Consider the following 5,000-nt stretch of genomic DNA (forward strand, 5'->3'; position numbering starts at 1 on the left):
TATATATGCATGTGTGAGGGGGTATATTTATGTGTGTGCGCGTGTGTAAAAATACACATACGAATATATACATGTATATGTATATATATGTATATCTATATGTACTTGTGTACATATATAATTACATTCATATATGTATGTATAAATATATATAACATTTAAAAAAATATATATGCGTTAACTAACCTAACCGACACGCTATTGCAGGCGGGTCTGGACGCGGCGTCGCTTCGGCCTCTGCCCGACGTGGGTGAGCGGCGTCGAGGAAGCGACGGTCGAGGGGGCGAGTCGGGTCGTCGCGGCGCTGCAGCCCTCGAGAAGGTATGGGAGTCTGGCTCGCTCGCGGCGGGATCGGAGGCCATTTGGGCAGAGGAGGAAGGATGGTTTTGTTGTTAGGAGAAAGGGAGAGAGAGAGAGATAATATTTGTTATCTGTGAGGTTAGCTTCAGGATTTGAGCAATGTCCGTTCTAGTTCTCAATGGGAATGATGATAATGATAACGATAATGATTAATAATTTTACAAATATATGTGTGGTATACATATATATGTTCATATATAAATATATATATACATATGTACGTATTATATATACATACATATATATATATATATATATATATATATATATATATATATATATATATATATATATATATATATCTCTTTATATATGCGTGTGCATATGTGTGCACGCACACATATAAATATATATTGTGTATTCTGCACGCACATGCACACCCACACACGTGTATGTATATGTATCTATCTATCTATCTATCTATATATATATATATATATATATATATATATATATATATATATATATATATATATAAGTGTTTGTGTACATATAATAATAATGATAATAATGAAACACGCACAGACTCATGTATATGAATATATATATATATATATATATATATATATATATATATATATATATATATATATATATATATATATATATATATATATATATATATATATATATATATATATATATATATATATGTATATTTAAATATATATATATATATATATATATATATATATATATATATATATATATATATATATATATATACACATATATATACACATATATATTAAGGTAAGATAAATAAAAGTGACCATTAGAAGCAAAAGACATCATGGGAAAATGAAAGTGATAATATTACATTATAAAGAAAGAAAAAAATGCAAAAAGTAGAATATATATGTATATATATATATATATATTTTTTTTTTTTTTTTTTTAAAGGAATCTTGGGCTCCAGAAGCGGAATCCGCGATGCTTTCAGAGAGGCAAACCATATGAAGTTCTTGTCTTTGTCAAAATATTCTCAACTGCCGAAATTGATTTGAACTTGTCTCAAAATGTAAGACAAGTAGAGAGAGTCCTACGTTATATGGGAAAAGTCTCATATACCTTCCCTGGTAGGGATTATAGGCCTATATATAATTTTTGGACGCACACGGACGCACACACACACTTATATATATATATATATATATATATATATATATATATATATATATATATATATATATATATATATAAGGTATAATAACAGATTAGAATAAAAGTGCTACGTGACATAAGTTGGTTTTGTATATGGTTTCCCTAAATTTGACCATTTTATATTATCTTAACCATAAAGATATATATAAAAGGCAATCACAGCTATCAACACTCAACTCTAAGATTACTATAAAAGATAAGATTAATTGGTGAAGTAAAAATATCTTTTTTTAGTTTTTTTGCATACTGGGTAACTAATTGAATTATAATCTCATAGCAGGATGTTAATATTATTTTGTCAAGACTCATGAAAGAAAAATGTGTATTTATGTATTTTGTCAATCCTTATAAAAAGAAAAATACGATCATGTTAAACAAATTTATATAATTTTTCAAGCTCTGAACTGCGTGGTTTGACTCCTCTGATTTCTAACAACCTTTTAGGTAACCGTGCCTTTATATGCCTTATTCCTTTACAATACTTGATTATCTTAAAAAAAAAAAAAATGTATTTTCACTAATTTAGAGATAGGCCTATATATGAATCGCAACAGGCAGCGCCCCAGCAAAGGTCATCATATTATTTTTACCGTAAATATATTTCCCTCTGCAATTATTCTTATATGTGTTATCCATAAGAATAATTGAGAGAGAAGCCACGTTTGCATACATTTGGAGGTTTTATAAATCTGAAATTAATTGATGAACGCAAAAGGACGGGGTAAACACTGGTGCCAAACCTCCATTGAGAGTATTTGATGTACGTTATTTTATTAATAATGAGTGTGTCCATGTGTGCTTTAGGAGGATATCAGATTGTATAACTTATATGCACCATTTTGAATAATATAAACGTATTGATTTGATCTTCCTATTTAATGATATATTTGAATGTGGTGCCAGCTGGAGCTCAACAATCACTCTCTCTCTCTCTCTCCCTCTTCTCATGCTCGCTCTTCCCTCCAGGTACTCCGAGCTCTTCTTCCCTGGGGCGTACGAGTGGGAGGCTCTCGCTCGCCTCGTGGAGCAGCTCGGCCGAGAGGGAGTCCGGGTCCGGAGGGGAGTGGTTGCTTCTCCTGAAATCGACAGAGGAAGAAATGGGCGGCTGAGAGGCCTCGTGGAAAGGGGGTTGGGCGGTAGCTTTTGGACGTGAGTGAGCTTGCTTCTTTCTTTTCTCTTTATCTATCGGTTTATCTGTCTCTCTGTCTCTTTCTCTCTCTCTCTTTGTCTTTTTCTCTTTCTCTTTCTCTCTCTCCAGTTTTGGAGTTAGAGAAAGAGAGGAGGTGAGGGAGAAAGAAGAGAGAAGGGATGGAAAGGAAAGATAGGCATAGAAAGTGAGAAAGGGTGATAATAGATGTAAAGAAATAATAGATGCAATGATATAAATTAAGAAAAAAATACTTTTTAAAATTATTTTGAGAAAGTTCTTCAGTCAAGTCCAGTGACAGTTATTTACAGGAATTATGAGAGAAACAGAAAAAGAGAAAAGGCAGGAGATAATAATAATAATACAATGTTACCAAGGTTTCTTTTTAAATGATGTTTATTGAGAAGTAAAGTTTTGCAGACAAGTCCACTCAAGGTAATCAAGTATTTAATTAATTGTTCAAATAACTAAGTGTTGTTCTTATCATTTGGTTTACTTTCCACGATTTCATGATCTAAGTCACTCATTTTTCACTGACCCTTTGCTCTCCTGTGCGATCTGTCGAGGCAAAAGCAGCCAATGCTAACTTCTGACTGATTTCTTTTCCACAACAGGTGGGACGAAGAAAGGATCTGGAGGTGAGTTTCCTCTTGGCTGTTCTCATGAAACCAGGGAAGTGAGTCTGGTGCCTCGGGCGGTATGTGGGCGGACTCATCTGCAATTCAGGGAGGAACTTGCATGAAATCACTTTTTTCATAACTTTTTCACCTCTGAAAAAAAAAAATGGAATAGCGTTATTTATTGGGGTAAAAAGAATTATTCATTCTTTTTCTCTCGGTGAATGTAAAAATCACTATAATTTGTGGGAATAGTGAAAATGTAAGTACAGTTATTAACAAATATAAAACTAATGGCCATCAGTTTATTAAATATAGGCCTATTTCTTCTTGCTTTATTTATAGGGTTTTAGAATTTAATTTTGTCTTCATCCCCAGATTCTTTTCTGATTTTCTTCCGCTATTGAGTGCATATTCCAATATTTCTTTAGCTATCAGTTGTTTTATTGACATATAATTTGTTTTTTTCTTAACCTTTTTTTTCATTCTGTTCCTTTTTATTAATGTATTTATTGGCGCTCTCAGTTCATGCTTGTAGTATAATAATTGGTCACTTCATTTTTGTAGTGTTTCTAACTTCTTTATTTCAGGATTAATACTCCCCAGGCATTGCTATTTTTATCATTGTTTCACTGTTTGCCACCCAACTTTTTAATAATATCTTCATTTACATTTATTTTTCTTAGAATTTTCTTTTCAATCCTCTAGATTTTTTCCAAGTCAGCTTTGAGGCATTAAGTATCATCCAAACATACTATTATTTGTGTAGAATATCTATTATTTGTTTCTGTTTTTTGTTTTATCTCCTTATTTGTGAAACAAGATTTTACTTTTGGATAAGTTTATTTTAAAATCCCATATATCAATCAATTCTGAGAAGTGAAGTTTTGCAGACAAGTCCACTCATAGGTATTCAAAGTAGTTATTTTTTTTAAATAAATAAGTGTTGTTCTTTATCATTTGGTTTACTTTCCACAATTTCATGATCTAAGTCACTCACTTTTGGAACCCATATAATTTGACTGTCTTTTTCTCCATTACTCTTTTTTGTTAGTATTTCCACTATTTCTGTGTTGCTTCCACTATTATTCTTACTTTTTCTTTCATCTTCTTTGGGGTTAAGTCTATTTCCACTGAAATATAGTGCCATGTGAACATGATTTTGCTAGAGGCCAGTTGTTTGCAATCTCCCAGTCTCCCTTTTATTTTTTTTTTTAATATTCAATTGTGAGATATTATTTACTTCAAAACTTATAGCCTTCCCTGTCCCTAATACTCTCAGGGAATCTTCAAATATGTATTTGTGGAAGTCTGATTAGTGAATTTGTTAGTCTTTTTGGATTATTGAAATTTTAAGATTCAGATTCACCAATTAAATTGATAAGTACTATCCTATGACTTGGTTGCCCGTACATCGGTGTGCCTTCAGTTGTGGCCGAGTTCCTGCAGGTTTTGTTTCTCTGGAGTGTTTAGGATAAGGGTCTTCTTCACTGCCACTGTTTTCTTGTGATCTAGTTTGATTTGGAATCATAGTCCATATTGCATTTGCCAAAGTTTCCTCCTGGATCTGGATTGAGAGTTGTGTCCATTAAATTGTCTTATGTACACTACACTTAAAAAGTTATAAATACTGTTACATGTTTACTCTATGGTGGTACTATCCCCAGATAATAGGCCTATATAAAGTGCAGTTGTAGTTTCTAAACCCAGCA

At 32.1% G+C, this 5,000-nt stretch overlaps 1 long non-coding RNA gene across 1 annotated transcript in view; it reads left to right on the forward strand.

Annotated features, from left to right (window-relative positions):
- Window positions 1–207: 207 nt before the first annotated feature.
- Window positions 208–5,000, forward strand: part of LOC125024638 — an 11,331-nt gene continuing 6,538 nt past the window's right edge. The window contains exons 1-3 of the long non-coding RNA XR_007114782.1: window positions 208–321; window positions 2,491–2,673; window positions 3,286–3,309. This is a non-coding gene — a long non-coding RNA (uncharacterized LOC125024638). The remainder of the gene's footprint in view (window positions 322–2,490; window positions 2,674–3,285; window positions 3,310–5,000) is intronic.

Source organism: Penaeus chinensis, unplaced genomic scaffold, assembly GCF_019202785.1.
Source record: "Penaeus chinensis breed Huanghai No. 1 unplaced genomic scaffold, ASM1920278v2 CTG_1344, whole genome shotgun sequence".
NCBI lineage: Eukaryota > Metazoa > Arthropoda > Malacostraca > Decapoda > Penaeidae > Penaeus > Penaeus chinensis.